Source organism: Trichomycterus rosablanca, chromosome 5 (genome assembly GCF_030014385.1).
Source record: "Trichomycterus rosablanca isolate fTriRos1 chromosome 5, fTriRos1.hap1, whole genome shotgun sequence".
NCBI classification, from domain to species: domain Eukaryota; kingdom Metazoa; phylum Chordata; class Actinopteri; order Siluriformes; family Trichomycteridae; genus Trichomycterus; species Trichomycterus rosablanca.
In genome coordinates this window covers 19,304,552-19,321,001 of record NC_085992.1, presented here as the reverse complement: position 1 = coordinate 19,321,001, position 16,450 = coordinate 19,304,552, and the positions used below count along the sequence as shown (strand labels likewise).

Below are 16,450 nucleotides of genomic sequence, written 5' to 3'. Positions count from 1 at the left end.
AAATGACACTTCATGAATGGGGCTGAAACCAAAAAATAAAAAGCTTACAGCACTCAGTATTCCCAGGCGGTCTCCCATCTAGGTACTGACTGAGCCCAACCCTGCTTGGCTTCTGAGATCGGACGAGATCAGGCATTCCCAAGGTGGTTTGGCCGTAAGCGAAAGAAGCTGGATTTAAAGGCCTGTTATAGCTAGTCAGCCAGCTATCTGAGTGCTAGCCAGCTATCTGGGCTGGATTTACATTGGAAGGCCTTTTATAGATAGATAGATAGATAGATAGATAGATAGATAGATATATAGATAGATAGATAGATAGATAGATAGATAGATAGATAGATAGATAGATAGATAGATTAGATAGATAGATAGATAGATAGATAGATAGATAGATAGATAGATAGATAGATAGATAGATAGATAGATAGATAGATAGATAGATACTTTATTATGCTAGCTAACAGCTAAATGACACTTCATGAATGGGGCTGAAACCAAAAAATAAAAAGCTTACAGCACTCAGTATTCCCAGGCGGTCTCCCATCTAGGTACTGACTGAGCCCAACCCTGCTTGGCTTCTGAGATCGGACGAGATCAGGCGCTCCCAAGGTGGTTTGGCCGTAAGCGAAAGAAGCTGGATTTAAAGGCCTGTTATAGCTAGTCAGCCAGCTATCTGAGTGCTAGCCAGCTATCTGGGCTGGATTTACATTGGAAGGCCTTTTATAGATAGATAGATAGATAGATAGATAGATAGATAGATAGATAGATAGATAGATAGATAGATAGATAGATAGATAGATAGATAGATAGATAGATAGATAGATAGATAGATAGATAGATAGATAGATAGATACTTTATTATGCTAGCTAACAGCTAAATGACACTTCATGAATGGGGCTGAAACCAAAAAATAAAAAGCTTACAGCACTCAGTATTCCCAGGCGGTCTCCCATCTAGGTACTGACTGAGCCCAACCCTGCTTGGCTTCTGAGGTCGGACGAGATCAGGCGTTCCCAAGGTGGTTTGGCCGTAAGCGAAAGAAGCTGGATTTAAAGGCCTGTTATAGCTAGTCAGCCAGCTATCTGAGTGCTAGCCAGCTATCTGGGCTGGATTTACATTGGAAGGCCTTTTATAGATAGATAGATAGATAGATAGATAGATAGATAGATAGATAGATAGATAGATAGATAGATAGATAGATAGATAGATAGATAGATAGATAGATAGATAGATAGATAGATAGATAGATAGATAGATAGATAGATAGATAGATACTTTATTATGCTAGCTAACAGCTAAATGACACTTCATGAATGGGGCTGAAACCAAAAAATAAAAAGCTTACAGCACTCAGTATTCCCAGGCGGTCTCCCATCTAGGTACTGACTGAGCCCAACCCTGCTTGGCTTCTGAGGTCGGACGAGATCAGGCGTTCCCAAGGTGGTTTGGCCGTAAGCGAAAGAAGCTGGATTTAAAGGCCTGTTATAGCTAGTCAGCCAGCTATCTGAGTGCTAGCCAGCTATCTGGGCTGGATTTACATTGGAAGGCCTTTTATAGATAGATAGATAGATAGATAGATAGATAGATAGATAGATAGATAGATAGATAGATAGATAGATAGATAGATAGATAGATAGATAGATAGATAGATAGATAGATAGATAGATAGATAGATAGATAGATAGATAGATAGATAGATACTTTATTATGCTAGCTAACAGCTAAATGACACTTCATGAATGGGGCTGAAACCAAAAAATAAAAAGCTTACAGCACTCAGTATTCCCAGGCGGTCTCCCATCTAGGTACTGACTGAGCCCAACCCTGCTTGGCTTCTGAGATCGGACGAGATCAGGCGTTCCCAAGGTGGTTTGGCCGTAAGCGAAAGAAGCTGGATTTAAAGGCCTGTTATAGCTAGTCAGCCAGCTATCTGAGTGCTAGCCAGCTATCTGGGCTGGATTTACATTGGAAGGCCTTTTATAGATAGATAGATAGATAGATAGATAGATAGATAGATAGATAGATAGATAGATAGATAGATAGATAGATAGATAGATAGATAGATAGATAGATAGATAGATAGATAGATAGATAGATAGATAGATAGATAGATAGATAGATAGATAGATAGATACTTTATTATGCTAGCTAACAGCTAAATGACACTTCATGAATGGGGCTGAAACCAAAAAATAAAAAGCTTACAGCACTCAGTATTCCCAGGCGGTCTCCCATCTAGGTACTGACTGAGCCCAACCCTGCTTGGCTTCTGAGATCGGACGAGATCAGGCGTTCCCAAGGTGGTTTGGCCGTAAGCGAAAGAAGCTGGATTTAAAGGCCTGTTATAGCTAGTCAGCCAGCTATCTGAGTGCTAGCCAGCTATCTGGGCTGGATTTACATTGGAAGGCCTTTTATAGATAGATAGATAGATAGATAGATAGATAGATAGATAGATAGATAGATAGATAGATAGATAGATAGATAGATAGATAGATAGATAGATAGATAGATAGATAGATAGATAGATAGATAGATAGATAGATAGATAGATAGATAGATAGATACTTTATTATGCTAGCTAACAGCTAAATGACACTTCATGAATGGGGCTGAAACCAAAAAATAAAAAGCTTACAGCACTCAGTATTCCCAGGCGGTCTCCCATCTAGGTACTGACTGAGCCCAACCCTGCTTGGCTTCTGAGATCGGACGAGATCAGGCGTTCCCAAGGTGGTTTGGCCGTAAGCGAAAGAAGCTGGATTTAAAGGCCTGTTATAGCTAGTCAGCCAGCTATCTGAGTGCTAGCCAGCTATCTGGGCTGGATTTACATTGGAAGGCCTTTTATAGATAGATAGATAGATAGATAGATAGATAGATAGATAGATAGATAGATAGATAGATAGATAGATAGATAGATAGATAGATAGATAGATAGATAGATAGATAGATAGATAGATAGATAGATAGATAGATAGATAGATAGATAGATAGATACTTTATTATGCTAGCTAACAGCTAAATGACACTTCATGAATGGGGCTGAAACCAAAAAATAAAAAGCTTACAGCACTCAGTATTCCCAGGCGGTCTCCCATCTAGGTACTGACTGAGCCCAACCCTGCTTGGCTTCTGAGATCGGACGAGATCAGGCGTTCCCAAGGTGGTTTGGCCGTAAGCGAAAGAAGCTGGATTTAAAGGCCTGTTATAGCTAGTCAGCCAGCTATCTGAGTGCTAGCCAGCTATCTGGGCTGGATTTACATTGGAAGGCCTTTTATAGATAGATAGATAGATAGATAGATAGATAGATAGATAGATAGATAGATAGATAGATAGATAGATAGATAGATAGATAGATAGATAGATAGATAGATAGATAGATAGATAGATAGATAGATAGATAGATAGATAGATAGATACTTTATTATGCTAGCTAACAGCTAAATGACACTTCATGAATGGGGCTGAAACCAAAAAATAAAAAGCTTACAGCACTCAGTATTCCCAGGCGGTCTCCCATCTAGGTACTGACTGAGCCCAACCCTGCTTGGCTTCTGAGATCGGACGAGATCAGGCGTTCCCAAGGTGGTTTGGCCGTAAGCGAAAGAAGCTGGATTTAAAGGCCTGTTATAGCTAGTCAGCCAGCTATCTGAGTGCTAGCCAGCTATCTGGGCTGGATTTACATTGGAAGGCCTTTTATAGATAGATAGATAGATAGATAGATAGATAGATAGATAGATAGATAGATAGATAGATAGATAGATAGATAGATAGATAGATAGATAGATAGATAGATAGATAGATAGATAGATAGATAGATAGATAGATAGATAGATAGATAGATAGATAGATACTTTATTATGCTAGCTAACAGCTAAATGACACTTCATGAATGGGGCTGAAACCAAAAAATAAAAAGCTTACAGCACTCAGTATTCCCAGGCTGTCTCCCATCTAGGTACTGACTGAGCCCAACCCTGCTTGGCTTCTGAGATCGGACGAGATCAGGCGTTCCCAAGGTGGTTTGGCCGTAAGCGAAAGAAGCTGGATTTAAAGGCCTGTTATAGCTAGTCAGCCAGCTATCTGAGTGCTAGCCAGCTATCTGGGCTGGATTTACATTGGAAGGCCTTTTATAGATAGATAGATAGATAGATAGATAGATAGATAGATAGATATATAGATAGATAGATAGATAGATAGATAGATAGATAGATAGATAGATAGATAGATTAGATAGATAGATAGATAGATAGATAGATAGATAGATAGATAGATAGATAGATAGATAGATAGATAGATAGATAGATAGATAGATAGATACTTTATTATGCTAGCTAACAGCTAAATGACACTTCATGAATGGGGCTGAAAGCAAAAAATAAAAAGCTTACAGCACTCAGTATTCCCAGGCGGTCTCCCATCTAGGTACTGACTGAGCCCAACCCTGCTTGGCTTCTGAGATCGGACGAGATCAGGCGTTCCCAAGGTGGTTTGGCCGTAAGCGAAAGAAGCTGGATTTAAAGGCCTGTTATAGCTAGTCAGCCAGCTATCTGAGTGCTAGCCAGCTATCTGGGCTGGATTTACATTGGAAGGCCTTTTATAGATAGATAGATAGATAGATAGATAGATAGATAGATAGATAGATAGATAGATAGATAGATAGATAGATAGATAGATAGATAGATAGATAGATAGATAGATAGATAGATAGATAGATAGATAGATAGATAGATACTTTATTATGCTAGCTAACAGCTAAATGACACTTCATGAATGGGGCTGAAACCAAAAAATAAAAAGCTTACAGCACTCAGTATTCCCAGGCGGTCTCCCATCTAGGTACTGACTGAGCCCAACCCTGCTTGGCTTCTGAGATCGGACGAGATCAGGCGTTCCCAAGGTGGTTTGGCCGTAAGCGAAAGAAGCTGGATTTAAAGGCCTGTTATAGCTAGTCAGCCAGCTATCTGAGTGCTAGCCAGCTATCTGGGCTGGATTTACATTGGAAGGCCTTTTATAGATAGATAGATAGATAGATAGATAGATAGATAGATAGATAGATAGATAGATAGATAGATAGATAGATAGATAGATAGATAGATAGATAGATAGATAGATAGATAGATAGATAGATAGATAGATAGATAGATAGATAGATAGATAGATAGATAGATACTTTATTATGCTAGCTAACAGCTAAATGACACTTCATGAATGGGGCTGAAACCAAAAAATAAAAAGCTTACAGCACTCAGTATTCCCAGGCGGTCTCCCATCTAGGTACTGACTGAGCCCAACCCTGCTTGGCTTCTGAGATCGGACGAGATCAGGCATTCATTCCCAAGGTGGTTTGGCCGTAAGCGAAAGAAGCTGGATTTAAAGGCCTGTTATAGCTAGTCAGCCAGCTATCTGAGTGCTAGCCAGCTATCTGGGCTGGATTTACATTGGAAGGCCTTTTATAGATAGATAGATAGATAGATAGATAGATAGATAGATAGATAGATAGATAGATAGATAGATAGATAGATAGATAGATAGATAGATAGATAGATAGATAGATAGATAGATAGATAGATAGATAGATAGATAGATAGATAGATAGATAGATAGATAGATAGATAGATAGATAGATAGATAGATAGATACTTTATTATGCTAGCTAACAGCTAAATGACACTTCATGAATGGGGCTGAAACCAAAAAATAAAAAGCTTACAGCACTCAGTATTCCCAGGCGGTCTCCCATCTAGGTACTGACTGAGCCCAACCCTGCTTGGCTTCTGAGATCGGACGAGATCAGGCGCTCCCAAGGTGGTTTGGCCGTAAGCGAAAGAAGCTGGATTTAAAGGCCTGTTATAGCTAGTCAGCCAGCTATCTGAGTGCTAGCCAGCTATCTGGGCTGGATTTACATTGGAAGGCCTTTTATAGATAGATAGATAGATAGATAGATAGATAGATAGATAGATAGATAGATAGATAGATAGATAGATAGATAGATAGATAGATAGATAGATAGATAGATAGATAGATAGATAGATAGATAGATAGATAGATAGATAGATAGATAGATACTTTATTATGCTAGCTAACAGCTAAATGACACTTCATGAATGGGGCTGAAACCAAAAAATAAAAAGCTTACAGCACTCAGTATTCCCAGGCGGTCTCCCATCTAGGTACTGACTGAGCCCAACCCTGCTTGGCTTCTGAGATCGGACGAGATCAGGCGTTCCCAAGGTGGTTTGGCCGTAAGCGAAAGAAGCTGGATTTAAAGGCCTGTTATAGCTAGTCAGCCAGCTATCTGAGTGCTAGCCAGCTATCTGGGCTGGATTTACATTGGAAGGCCTTTTATAGATAGATAGATAGATAGATAGATAGATAGATAGATAGATAGATAGATAGATAGATAGATAGATAGATAGATAGATAGATAGATAGATAGATAGATAGATAGATAGATAGATAGATAGATAGATAGATAGATAGATAGATACTTTATTATGCTAGCTAACAGCTAAATGACACTTCATGAATGGGGCTGAAACCAAAAAATAAAAAGCTTACAGCACTCAGTATTCCCAGGCGGTCTCCCATCTAGGTACTGACTGAGCCCAACCCTGCTTGGCTTCTGAGATCGGACGAGATCAGGCGTTCCCAAGGTGGTTTGGCCGTAAGCGAAAGAAGCTGGATTTAAAGGCCTGTTATAGCTAGTCAGCCAGCTATCTGAGTGCTAGCCAGCTATCTGGGCTGGATTTACATTGGAAGGCCTTTTATAGATAGATAGATAGATAGATAGATAGATAGATAGATAGATAGATAGATAGATAGATAGATAGATAGATAGATAGATAGATAGATAGATAGATAGATAGATAGATAGATAGATAGATAGATAGATAGATAGATAGATACTTTATTATGCTAGCTAACAGCTCAGCTAAATGACACTTCATGAATGGGGCTGAAACCAAAAAATAAAAAGCTTACAGCACTCAGTATTCCCAGGCGGTCTCCCATCTAGGTACTGACTGAGCCCAACCCTGCTTGGCTTCTGAGATCGGACGAGATCAGGCGTTCCCAAGGTGGTTTGGCCGTAAGCGAAAGAAGCTGGATTTAAAGGCCTGTTATAGCTAGTCAGCCAGCTATCTGAGTGCTAGCCAGCTATCTGGGCTGGATTTACATTGGAAGGCCTTTTATAGATAGATAGATAGATAGATAGATAGATAGATAGATAGATAGATAGATAGATAGATAGATAGATAGATAGATAGATAGATAGATAGATAGATAGATAGATAGATAGATAGATAGATAGATAGATAGATAGATAGATACTTTATTATGCTAGCTAACAGCTAAATGACACTTCATGAATGGGGCTGAAACCAAAAAATAAAAAGCTTACAGCACTCAGTATTCCCAGGCTGTCTCCCATCTAGGTACTGACTGAGCCCAACCCTGCTTGGCTTCTGAGATCGGACGAGATCAGGCGTTCCCAAGGTGGTTTGGCCGTAAGCGAAAGAAGCTGGATTTAAAGGCCTGTTATAGCTAGTCAGCCAGCTATCTGAGTGCTAGCCAGCTATCTGGGCTGGATTTACATTGGAAGGCCTTTTATAGATAGATAGATAGATAGATAGATAGATAGATAGATAGATATATAGATAGATAGATAGATAGATAGATAGATAGATAGATTAGATAGATAGATAGATAGATAGATAGATAGATAGATAGATAGATAGATAGATAGATAGATAGATAGATAGATAGATAGATAGATACTTTATTATGCTAGCTAACAGCTAAATGACACTTCATGAATGGGGCTGAAACCAAAAAATAAAAAGCTTACAGCACTCAGTATTCCCAGGCGGTCTCCCATCTAGGTACTGACTGAGCCCAACCCTGCTTGGCTTCTGAGATCGGACGAGATCAGGCGCTCCCAAGGTGGTTTGGCCGTAAGCGAAAGAAGCTGGATTTAAAGGCCTGTTATAGCTAGTCAGCCAGCTATCTGAGTGCTAGCCAGCTATCTGGGCTGGATTTACATTGGAAGGCCTTTTATAGATAGATAGATAGATAGATAGATAGATAGATAGATAGATAGATAGATAGATAGATAGATAGATAGATAGATAGATAGATAGATAGATAGATAGATAGATAGATAGATAGATAGATAGATAGATAGATAGATAGATAGATAGATACTTTATTATGCTAGCTAACAGCTAAATGACACTTCATGAATGGGGCTGAAACCAAAAAATAAAAAGCTTACAGCACTCAGTATTCCCAGGCGGTCTCCCATCTAGGTACTGACTGAGCCCAACCCTGCTTGGCTTCTGAGGTCGGACGAGATCAGGCGTTCCCAAGGTGGTTTGGCCGTAAGCGAAAGAAGCTGGATTTAAAGGCCTGTTATAGCTAGTCAGCCAGCTATCTGAGTGCTAGCCAGCTATCTGGGCTGGATTTACATTGGAAGGCCTTTTATAGATAGATAGATAGATAGATAGATAGATAGATAGATAGATATATAGATAGATAGATAGATAGATAGATAGATAGATAGATAGATAGATAGATAGATAGATAGATAGATAGATACTTTATTATGCTAGCTAACAGCTAAATGACACTTCATGAATGGGGCTGAAAGCAAAAAATAAAAAGCTTACAGCACTCAGTATTCCCAGGCGGTCTCCCATCTAGGTACTGACTGAGCCCAACCCTGCTTGGCTTCTGAGATCGGACGAGATCAGGCGTTCCCAAGGTGGTTTGGCCGTAAGCGAAAGAAGCTGGATTTAAAGGCCTGTTATAGCTAGTCAGCCAGCTATCTGAGTGCTAGCCAGCTATCTGGGCTGGATTTACATTGGAAGGCCTTTTATAGATAGATAGATAGATAGATAGATAGATAGATAGATAGATAGATAGATAGATAGATAGATAGATAGATAGATAGATAGATAGATAGATAGATAGATAGATAGATAGATAGATAGATAGATAGATAGATACTTTATTATGCTAGCTAACAGCTAAATGACACTTCATGAATGGGGCTGAAACCAAAAAATAAAAAGCTTACAGCACTCAGTATTCCCAGGCGGTCTCCCATCTAGGTACTGACTGAGCCCAACCCTGCTTGGCTTCTGAGATCGGACGAGATCAGGCGTTCCCAAGGTGGTTTGGCCGTAAGCGAAAGAAGCTGGATTTAAAGGCCTGTTATAGCTAGTCAGCCAGCTATCTGAGTGCTAGCCAGCTATCTGGGCTGGATTTACATTGGAAGGCCTTTTATAGATAGATAGATAGATAGATAGATAGATAGATAGATAGATAGATAAATAGATAGATAGATAGATAGATAGATAGATAGATAGATAGATTAGATAGATAGATAGATAGATAGATAGATAGATAGATAGATAGATAGATAGATAGATAGATAGATAGATACTTTATTATGCTAGCTAACAGCTAAATGACACTTCATGAATGGGGCTGAAACCAAAAAATAAAAAGCTTACAGCACTCAGTATTCCCAGGCGGTCTCCCATCTAGGTACTGACTGAGCCCAACCCTGCTTGGCTTCTGAGATCGGACGAGATCAGGCGCTCCCAAGGTGGTTTGGCCGTAAGCGAAAGAAGCTGGATTTAAAGGCCTGTTATAGCTAGTCAGCCAGCTATCTGAGTGCTAGCCAGCTATCTGGGCTGGATTTACATTGGAAGGCCTTTTATAGATAGATAGATAGATAGATAGATAGATAGATAGATAGATAGATAGATAGATAGATAGATAGATAGATAGATAGATAGATAGATAGATAGATAGATAGATAGATAGATAGATAGATAGATAGATAGATAGATAGATAGATAGATACTTTATTATGCTAGCTAACAGCTAAATGACACTTCATGAATGGGGCTGAAACCAAAAAATAAAAAGCTTACAGCACTCAGTATTCCCAGGCGGTCTCCCATCTAGGTACTGACTGAGCCCAACCCTGCTTGGCTTCTGAGGTCGGACGAGATCAGGCGTTCCCAAGGTGGTTTGGCCGTAAGCGAAAGAAGCTGGATTTAAAGGCCTGTTATAGCTAGTCAGCCAGCTATCTGAGTGCTAGCCAGCTATCTGGGCTGGATTTACATTGGAAGGCCTTTTATAGATAGATAGATAGATAGATAGATAGATAGATAGATAGATAGATAGATAGATAGATAGATAGATAGATAGATAGATAGATAGATAGATAGATAGATAGATAGATAGATAGATAGATAGATAGATAGATACTTTATTATGCTAGCTAACAGCTAAATGACACTTCATGAATGGGGCTGAAACCAAAAAATAAAAAGCTTACAGCACTCAGTATTCCCAGGCGGTCTCCCATCTAGGTACTGACTGAGCCCAACCCTGCTTGGCTTCTGAGATCGGACGAGATCAGGCGTTCCCAAGGTGGTTTGGCCGTAAGCGAAAGAAGCTGGATTTAAAGGCCTGTTATAGCTAGTCAGCCAGCTATCTGAGTGCTAGCCAGCTATCTGGGCTGGATTTACATTGGAAGGCCTTTTATAGATAGATAGATAGATAGATAGATAGATAGATAGATAGATAGATAGATAGATAGATAGATAGATAGATAGATAGATAGATAGATAGATAGATAGATAGATAGATAGATAGATAGATAGATAGATAGATAGATAGATAGATAGATAGATAGATACTTTATTATGCTAGCTAACAGCTAAATGACACTTCATGAATGGGGCTGAAACCAAAAAATAAAAAGCTTACAGCACTCAGTATTCCCAGGCGGTCTCCCATCTAGGTACTGACTGAGCCCAACCCTGCTTGGCTTCTGAGATCGGACGAGATCAGGCGTTCCCAAGGTGGTTTGGCCGTAAGCGAAAGAAGCTGGATTTAAAGGCCTGTTATAGCTAGTCAGCCAGCTATCTGAGTGCTAGCCAGCTATCTGGGCTGGATTTACATTGGAAGGCCTTTTATAGATAGATAGATAGATAGATAGATAGATAGATAGATATATAGATAGATAGATAGATAGATAGATAGATAGATAGATAGATAGATAGATAGATAGATAGATTAGATAGATAGATAGATAGATAGATAGATAGATAGATAGATAGATAGATAGATAGATAGATAGATAGATAGATAGATAGATAGATAGATAGATAGATAGATACTTTATTATGCTAGCTAACAGCTAAATGACACTTCATGAATGGGGCTGAAACCAAAAAATAAAAAGCTTACAGCACTCAGTATTCCCAGGCGGTCTCCCATCTAGGTACTGACTGAGCCCAACCCTGCTTGGCTTCTGAGATCGGACGAGATCAGGCGCTCCCAAGGTGGTTTGGCCGTAAGCGAAAGAAGCTGGATTTAAAGGCCTGTTATAGCTAGTCAGCCAGCTATCTGAGTGCTAGCCAGCTATCTGGGCTGGATTTACATTGGAAGGCCTTTATAGATAGATAGATAGATAGATAGATAGATAGATAGATAGATAGATAGATAGATAGATAGATAGATAGATAGATAGATAGATAGATAGATAGATAGATAGATAGATAGATAGATAGATAGATAGATAGATAGATAGATAGATAGATAGATAGATACTTTATTATGCTAGCTAACAGCTAAATGACACTTCATTGAATGGGGCTGAAACCAAAAAATAAAAAGCTTACAGCACTCAGTATTCCCAGGCGGTCTCCCATCTAGGTACTGACTGAGCCCAACCCTGCTTGGCTTCTGAGGTCGGACGAGATCAGGCGTTCCCAAGGTGGTTTGGCCGTAAGCGAAAGAAGCTGGATTTAAAGGCCTGTTATAGCTAGTCAGCCAGCTATCTGAGTGCTAGCCAGCTATCTGGGCTGGATTTACATTGGAAGGCCTTTTATAGATAGATAGATAGATAGATAGATAGATAGATAGATAGATAGATAGATAGATAGATAGATAGATAGATAGATAGATAGATAGATAGATAGATAGATAGATAGATAGATAGATAGATAGATACTTTATTATGCTAGCTAACAGCTAAATGACACTTCATGAATGGGGCTGAAACCAAAAAATAAAAAGCTTACAGCACTCAGTATTCCCAGGCGGTCTCCCATCTAGGTACTGACTGAGCCCAACCCTGCTTGGCTTCTGAGGTCGGACAAGATCAGGCGTTCCCAAGGTGGTTTGGCCGTAAGCGAAAGAAGCTGGATTTAAAGGCCTGTTATAGCTAGTCAGCCAGCTATCTGAGTGCTAGCCAGCTATCTGGGCTGGATTTACATTGGAAGGCCTTTTATAGATAGATAGATAGATAGATAGATAGATAGATAGATAGATAGATAGATAGATAGATAGATAGATAGATAGATAGATAGATAGATAGATAGATAGATAGATAGATAGATAGATAGATAGATAGATAGATAGATAGATAGATAGATAGATAGATAGATACTTTATTATGCTAGCTAACAGCTAAATGACACTTCATGAATGGGGCTGAAACCAAAAAATAAAAAGCTTACAGCACTCAGTATTCCCAGGCGGTCTCCCATCTAGGTACTGACTGAGCCCAACCCTGCTTGGCTTCTGAGATCGGACGAGATCAGGCGCTCCCAAGGTGGTTTGGCCGTAAGCGAAAGAAGCTGGATTTAAAGGCCTGTTATAGCTAGTCAGCCAGCTATCTGAGTGCTAGCCAGCTATCTGGGCTGGATTTACATTGGAAGGCCTTTTATAGATAGATAGATAGATAGATAGATAGATAGATAGATAGATAGATAGATAGATAGATAGATAGATAGATAGATAGATAGATAGATAGATAGATAGATAGATAGATAGATAGATAGATAGATAGATAGATAGATAGATACTTTATTATGCTAGCTAACAGCTAAATGACACTTCATGAATGGGGCTGAAACCAAAAAATAAAAAGCTTACAGCACTCAGTATTCCCAGGCGGTCTCCCATCTAGGTACTGACTGAGCCCAACCCTGCTTGGCTTCTGAGATCGGACGAGATCAGGCGCTCCCAAGGTGGTTTGGCCGTAAGCGAAAGAAGCTGGATTTAAAGGCCTGTTATAGCTAGTCAGCCAGCTATCTGAGTGCTAGCCAGCTATCTGGGCTGGATTTACATTGGAAGGCCTTTTATAGATAGATAGATAGATAGATAGATAGATAGATAGATAGATAGATAGATAGATAGATAGATAGATAGATAGATAGATAGATAGATAGATAGATAGATAGATAGATAGATAGATAGATAGATAGATAGATACTTTATTATGCTAGCTAACAGCTAAATGACACTTCATGAATGGGGCTGAAACCAAAAAATAAAAAGCTTACAGCACTCAGTATTCCCAGGCGGTCTCCCATCTAGGTACTGACTGAGCCCAACCCTGCTTGGCTTCTGAGATCGGACGAGATCAGGCGTTCCCAAGGTGGTTTGGCCGTAAGCGAAAGAAGCTGGATTTAAAGGCCTGTTATAGCTAGTCAGCCAGCTATCTGAGTGCTAGCCAGCTATCTGGGCTGGATTTACATTGGAAGGCCTTTTATAGATAGATAGATAGATAGATAGATAGATAGATAGATAGATAGATAGATAGATAGATAGATAGATAGATAGATAGATAGATAGATAGATAGATAGATAGATAGATAGATAGATAGATAGATAGATAGATAGATAGATAGATAGATAGATACTTTATTATGCTAGCTAACAGCTAAATGACACTTCATGAATGGGGCTGAAACCAAAAAATAAAAAGCTTACAGCACTCAGTATTCCCAGGCGGTCTCCCATCTAGGTACTGACTGAGCCCAACCCTGCTTGGCTTCTGAGGTCGGACGAGATCAGGCGTTCCCAAGGTGGTTTGGCCGTAAGCGAAAGAAGCTGGATTTAAAGGCCTGTTATAGCTAGTCAGCCAGCTATCTGAGTGCTAGCCAGCTATCTGGGCTGGATTTACATTGGAAGGCCTTTTATAGATAGATAGATAGATAGATAGATAGATAGATAGATAGATAGATAGATAGATAGATAGATAGATAGATAGATAGATAGATAGATAGATAGATAGATAGATAGATAGATAGATAGATAGATAGATAGATAGATAGATACTTTATTATGCTAGCTAACAGCTAAATGACACTTCATGAATGGGGCTGAAACCAAAAAATAAAAAGCTTACAGCACTCAGTATTCCCAGGCGGTCTCCCATCTAGGTACTGACTGAGCCCAACCCTGCTTGGCTTCTGAGATCGGACGAGATCAGGCGTTCCCAAGGTGGTTTGGCCGTAAGCGAAAGAAGCTGGATTTAAAGGCCTGTTATAGCTAGTCAGCCAGCTATCTGAGTGCTAGCCAGCTATCTGGGCTGGATTTACATTGGAAGGCCTTTTATAGATAGATAGATAGATAGATAGATAGATAGATAGATAGATAGATAGATAGATAGATAGATAGATAGATAGATAGATAGATAGATAGATAGATAGATAGATAGATAGATAGATAGATAGATAGATAGATAGATACTTTATTATGCTAGCTAACAGCTAAATGACACTTCATGAATGGGGCTGAAACCAAAAAATAAAAAGCTTACAGCACTCAGTATTCCCAGGCGGTCTCCCATCTAGGTACTGACTGAGCCCAACCCTGCTTGGCTTCTGAGATCGGACGAGATCAGGCGTTCCCAAGGTGGTTTGGCCGTAAGCGAAAGAAGCTGGATTTAAAGGCCTGTTATAGCTAGTCAGCCAGCTATCTGAGTGCTAGCCAGCTATCTGGGCTGGATTTACATTGGAAGGCCTTTTATAGATAGATAGATAGATAGATAGATAGATAGATAGATAGATAGATAGATAGATAGATAGATAGATAGATAGATAGATAGATAGATAGATAGATAGATAGATAGATAGATAGATAGATAGATACTTTATTATGCTAGCTAACAGCTAAATGACACTTCATGAATGGGGCTGAAACCAAAAAATAAAAAGCTTACAGCACTCAGTATTCCCAGGCGGTCTCCCATCTAGGTACTGACTGAGCCCAACCCTGCTTGGCTTCTGAGATCGGACGAGATCAGGCGTTCCCAAGGTGGTTTGGCCGTAAGCGAAAAAAGCTGGATTTAAAGGCCTGTTATAGCTAGTCAGCCAGCTATCTGAGTGCTAGCCAGCTATCTGGGCTGGATTTACATTGGAAGGCCTTTTATAGATAGATAGATAGATAGATAGATAGATAGATAGATAGATAGATAGATAGATAGATAGATAGATAGATAGATAGATAGATAGATAGATAGATAGATAGATAGATAGATAGATAGATAGATAGATAGATAGATAGATAGATAGATAGATAGATAGATACTTTATTATGCTAGCTAACAGCTAAATGACACTTCATGAATGGGGCTGAAACCAAAAAATAAAAAGCTTACAGCACTCAGTATTCCCAGGCGGTCTCCCATCTAGGTACTGACTGAGCCCAACCCTGCTTGGCTTCTGAGATCGGACGAGATCAGGCGTTCCCAAGGTGGTTTGGCCGTAAGCGAAAGAAGCTGGATTTAAAGGCCTGTTATAGCTAGTCAGCCAGCTATCTGAGTGCTAGCCAGCTATCTGGGCTGGATTTACATTGGAAGGCCTTTTATAGATAGATAGATAGATAGATAGATAGATAGATAGATAGATAGATAGATAGATAGATAGATAGATAGATAGATAGATAGATAGATAGATAGATAGATAGATAGATAGATAGATAGATAGATAGATAGATAGATAGATAGATAGATACTTTATTATGCTAGCTAACAGCTAAATGACACTTCATGAATGGGGCTGAAACCAAAAAATAAAAAGCTTACAGCACTCAGTATTCCCAGGCGGTCTCCCATCTAGGTACTGACTGAGCCCAACCCTGCTTGGCTTCTGAGATCGGACGAGATCAGGCGTTCCCAAGGTGGTTTGGCTGTAAGCGAAAGAAGCTGGATTTAAAGGCCTGTTATAGCTAGTCAGCCAGCTATCTGAGTGCTAGCCAGCTATCTGGGCTGGATTTACATTGGAAGGCCTTTTATAGATAGATAGATAGATAGATAGATAGATAGATAGATAGATAGATAGATAGATAGATAGATAGATAGATAGATAGATAGATAGATAGATAGATAGATAGATAGATAGATAGATAGATAGATAGATAGATACTTTATTATGCTAGCTAACAGCTAAATGACACTTCATGAATGGGGCTGAAACCAAAAAATAAAAAGCTTACAGCACTCAGTATTCCCAGGCGGTCTCCCATCTAGGTACTGACTGAGCCCAACCCTGCTTGGCTTCTGAGGTCGGACGAGATCAGGCGTTCCCAAGGTGGTTTGGCCGTAAGCGAAAGAAGCTGGATTTAAAGGCCTGTTATAGC

The 16,450-nt window shown here is 39.5% G+C and overlaps 36 non-coding genes and 3 pseudogenes across 36 annotated transcripts; all 39 read right to left on the bottom strand.

Annotated features, from left to right (window-relative positions):
- Positions 1-41: 41 nt before the first annotated feature.
- Positions 42-160, bottom strand: LOC134315817 (5S ribosomal RNA). Its single transcript, XR_010012874.1, has one exon. It is a non-coding gene; the product is annotated as a 5S ribosomal RNA (ribosomal RNA).
- A 344-nt stretch (positions 161-504) lies between these two features.
- On the bottom strand, positions 505-623 carry LOC134315579 (5S ribosomal RNA). Its single transcript, XR_010012647.1, has one exon. It is a non-coding gene; the product is annotated as a 5S ribosomal RNA (ribosomal RNA).
- Positions 624-914: 291 nt separating this feature from the next.
- On the bottom strand, positions 915-1,033 carry LOC134315810 (5S ribosomal RNA). Its single transcript, XR_010012867.1, has one exon. It is a non-coding gene; the product is annotated as a 5S ribosomal RNA (ribosomal RNA).
- A 303-nt stretch (positions 1,034-1,336) lies between these two features.
- Positions 1,337-1,455, bottom strand: LOC134315809 (5S ribosomal RNA). Its single transcript, XR_010012866.1, has one exon. It is a non-coding gene; the product is annotated as a 5S ribosomal RNA (ribosomal RNA).
- Positions 1,456-1,762: 307 nt separating this feature from the next.
- LOC134315694 (5S ribosomal RNA) lies at positions 1,763-1,881 on the bottom strand. Its single transcript, XR_010012757.1, has one exon. It is a non-coding gene; the product is annotated as a 5S ribosomal RNA (ribosomal RNA).
- A 315-nt stretch (positions 1,882-2,196) lies between these two features.
- On the bottom strand, positions 2,197-2,315 carry LOC134315693 (5S ribosomal RNA). Its single transcript, XR_010012756.1, has one exon. It is a non-coding gene; the product is annotated as a 5S ribosomal RNA (ribosomal RNA).
- Positions 2,316-2,626: 311 nt separating this feature from the next.
- On the bottom strand, positions 2,627-2,745 carry LOC134315692 (5S ribosomal RNA). The gene has a single exon (XR_010012755.1). It is a non-coding gene; the product is annotated as a 5S ribosomal RNA (ribosomal RNA).
- Positions 2,746-3,056: 311 nt separating this feature from the next.
- LOC134315691 (5S ribosomal RNA) lies at positions 3,057-3,175 on the bottom strand. The gene has a single exon (XR_010012754.1). It is a non-coding gene; the product is annotated as a 5S ribosomal RNA (ribosomal RNA).
- A 303-nt stretch (positions 3,176-3,478) lies between these two features.
- On the bottom strand, positions 3,479-3,597 carry LOC134315690 (5S ribosomal RNA). The gene has a single exon (XR_010012753.1). It is a non-coding gene; the product is annotated as a 5S ribosomal RNA (ribosomal RNA).
- A 315-nt stretch (positions 3,598-3,912) lies between these two features.
- On the bottom strand, positions 3,913-4,031 carry LOC134315415 (5S ribosomal RNA; annotated as a pseudogene).
- A 348-nt stretch (positions 4,032-4,379) lies between these two features.
- LOC134315689 (5S ribosomal RNA) lies at positions 4,380-4,498 on the bottom strand. Its single transcript, XR_010012752.1, has one exon. It is a non-coding gene; the product is annotated as a 5S ribosomal RNA (ribosomal RNA).
- A 295-nt stretch (positions 4,499-4,793) lies between these two features.
- LOC134315688 (5S ribosomal RNA) lies at positions 4,794-4,912 on the bottom strand. Its single transcript, XR_010012751.1, has one exon. It is a non-coding gene; the product is annotated as a 5S ribosomal RNA (ribosomal RNA).
- Positions 4,913-5,231: 319 nt separating this feature from the next.
- On the bottom strand, positions 5,232-5,354 carry LOC134315425 (5S ribosomal RNA; annotated as a pseudogene).
- A 347-nt stretch (positions 5,355-5,701) lies between these two features.
- Positions 5,702-5,820, bottom strand: LOC134315567 (5S ribosomal RNA). The gene has a single exon (XR_010012636.1). It is a non-coding gene; the product is annotated as a 5S ribosomal RNA (ribosomal RNA).
- A 307-nt stretch (positions 5,821-6,127) lies between these two features.
- LOC134315687 (5S ribosomal RNA) lies at positions 6,128-6,246 on the bottom strand. Its single transcript, XR_010012750.1, has one exon. It is a non-coding gene; the product is annotated as a 5S ribosomal RNA (ribosomal RNA).
- A 303-nt stretch (positions 6,247-6,549) lies between these two features.
- Positions 6,550-6,668, bottom strand: LOC134315686 (5S ribosomal RNA). Its single transcript, XR_010012749.1, has one exon. It is a non-coding gene; the product is annotated as a 5S ribosomal RNA (ribosomal RNA).
- Positions 6,669-6,972: 304 nt separating this feature from the next.
- On the bottom strand, positions 6,973-7,091 carry LOC134315685 (5S ribosomal RNA). The gene has a single exon (XR_010012748.1). It is a non-coding gene; the product is annotated as a 5S ribosomal RNA (ribosomal RNA).
- A 299-nt stretch (positions 7,092-7,390) lies between these two features.
- LOC134315414 (5S ribosomal RNA) lies at positions 7,391-7,509 on the bottom strand (annotated as a pseudogene).
- Positions 7,510-7,837: 328 nt separating this feature from the next.
- Positions 7,838-7,956, bottom strand: LOC134315556 (5S ribosomal RNA). Its single transcript, XR_010012625.1, has one exon. It is a non-coding gene; the product is annotated as a 5S ribosomal RNA (ribosomal RNA).
- Positions 7,957-8,263: 307 nt separating this feature from the next.
- LOC134315808 (5S ribosomal RNA) lies at positions 8,264-8,382 on the bottom strand. Its single transcript, XR_010012865.1, has one exon. It is a non-coding gene; the product is annotated as a 5S ribosomal RNA (ribosomal RNA).
- Positions 8,383-8,657: 275 nt separating this feature from the next.
- On the bottom strand, positions 8,658-8,776 carry LOC134315682 (5S ribosomal RNA). The gene has a single exon (XR_010012746.1). It is a non-coding gene; the product is annotated as a 5S ribosomal RNA (ribosomal RNA).
- A 291-nt stretch (positions 8,777-9,067) lies between these two features.
- LOC134315681 (5S ribosomal RNA) lies at positions 9,068-9,186 on the bottom strand. The gene has a single exon (XR_010012745.1). It is a non-coding gene; the product is annotated as a 5S ribosomal RNA (ribosomal RNA).
- A 320-nt stretch (positions 9,187-9,506) lies between these two features.
- On the bottom strand, positions 9,507-9,625 carry LOC134315545 (5S ribosomal RNA). Its single transcript, XR_010012614.1, has one exon. It is a non-coding gene; the product is annotated as a 5S ribosomal RNA (ribosomal RNA).
- A 307-nt stretch (positions 9,626-9,932) lies between these two features.
- Positions 9,933-10,051, bottom strand: LOC134315807 (5S ribosomal RNA). The gene has a single exon (XR_010012864.1). It is a non-coding gene; the product is annotated as a 5S ribosomal RNA (ribosomal RNA).
- Positions 10,052-10,342: 291 nt separating this feature from the next.
- Positions 10,343-10,461, bottom strand: LOC134315680 (5S ribosomal RNA). Its single transcript, XR_010012744.1, has one exon. It is a non-coding gene; the product is annotated as a 5S ribosomal RNA (ribosomal RNA).
- Positions 10,462-10,776: 315 nt separating this feature from the next.
- On the bottom strand, positions 10,777-10,895 carry LOC134315679 (5S ribosomal RNA). The gene has a single exon (XR_010012743.1). It is a non-coding gene; the product is annotated as a 5S ribosomal RNA (ribosomal RNA).
- Positions 10,896-11,259: 364 nt separating this feature from the next.
- On the bottom strand, positions 11,260-11,378 carry LOC134315533 (5S ribosomal RNA). Its single transcript, XR_010012603.1, has one exon. It is a non-coding gene; the product is annotated as a 5S ribosomal RNA (ribosomal RNA).
- A 315-nt stretch (positions 11,379-11,693) lies between these two features.
- On the bottom strand, positions 11,694-11,812 carry LOC134315805 (5S ribosomal RNA). The gene has a single exon (XR_010012863.1). It is a non-coding gene; the product is annotated as a 5S ribosomal RNA (ribosomal RNA).
- Positions 11,813-12,095: 283 nt separating this feature from the next.
- LOC134315401 (5S ribosomal RNA) lies at positions 12,096-12,214 on the bottom strand. Its single transcript, XR_010012552.1, has one exon. It is a non-coding gene; the product is annotated as a 5S ribosomal RNA (ribosomal RNA).
- Positions 12,215-12,533: 319 nt separating this feature from the next.
- Positions 12,534-12,652, bottom strand: LOC134315522 (5S ribosomal RNA). The gene has a single exon (XR_010012592.1). It is a non-coding gene; the product is annotated as a 5S ribosomal RNA (ribosomal RNA).
- Positions 12,653-12,951: 299 nt separating this feature from the next.
- On the bottom strand, positions 12,952-13,070 carry LOC134315511 (5S ribosomal RNA). Its single transcript, XR_010012580.1, has one exon. It is a non-coding gene; the product is annotated as a 5S ribosomal RNA (ribosomal RNA).
- Positions 13,071-13,361: 291 nt separating this feature from the next.
- Positions 13,362-13,480, bottom strand: LOC134315678 (5S ribosomal RNA). Its single transcript, XR_010012742.1, has one exon. It is a non-coding gene; the product is annotated as a 5S ribosomal RNA (ribosomal RNA).
- Positions 13,481-13,791: 311 nt separating this feature from the next.
- Positions 13,792-13,910, bottom strand: LOC134315804 (5S ribosomal RNA). The gene has a single exon (XR_010012862.1). It is a non-coding gene; the product is annotated as a 5S ribosomal RNA (ribosomal RNA).
- Positions 13,911-14,209: 299 nt separating this feature from the next.
- On the bottom strand, positions 14,210-14,328 carry LOC134315677 (5S ribosomal RNA). Its single transcript, XR_010012741.1, has one exon. It is a non-coding gene; the product is annotated as a 5S ribosomal RNA (ribosomal RNA).
- A 295-nt stretch (positions 14,329-14,623) lies between these two features.
- LOC134315676 (5S ribosomal RNA) lies at positions 14,624-14,742 on the bottom strand. The gene has a single exon (XR_010012740.1). It is a non-coding gene; the product is annotated as a 5S ribosomal RNA (ribosomal RNA).
- A 283-nt stretch (positions 14,743-15,025) lies between these two features.
- On the bottom strand, positions 15,026-15,144 carry LOC134315675 (5S ribosomal RNA). Its single transcript, XR_010012739.1, has one exon. It is a non-coding gene; the product is annotated as a 5S ribosomal RNA (ribosomal RNA).
- A 319-nt stretch (positions 15,145-15,463) lies between these two features.
- LOC134315674 (5S ribosomal RNA) lies at positions 15,464-15,582 on the bottom strand. Its single transcript, XR_010012738.1, has one exon. It is a non-coding gene; the product is annotated as a 5S ribosomal RNA (ribosomal RNA).
- Positions 15,583-15,889: 307 nt separating this feature from the next.
- Positions 15,890-16,008, bottom strand: LOC134315738 (5S ribosomal RNA). The gene has a single exon (XR_010012800.1). It is a non-coding gene; the product is annotated as a 5S ribosomal RNA (ribosomal RNA).
- A 291-nt stretch (positions 16,009-16,299) lies between these two features.
- LOC134315803 (5S ribosomal RNA) lies at positions 16,300-16,418 on the bottom strand. The gene has a single exon (XR_010012861.1). It is a non-coding gene; the product is annotated as a 5S ribosomal RNA (ribosomal RNA).
- Between the last annotated feature and the right edge of the window lie 32 nt (positions 16,419-16,450).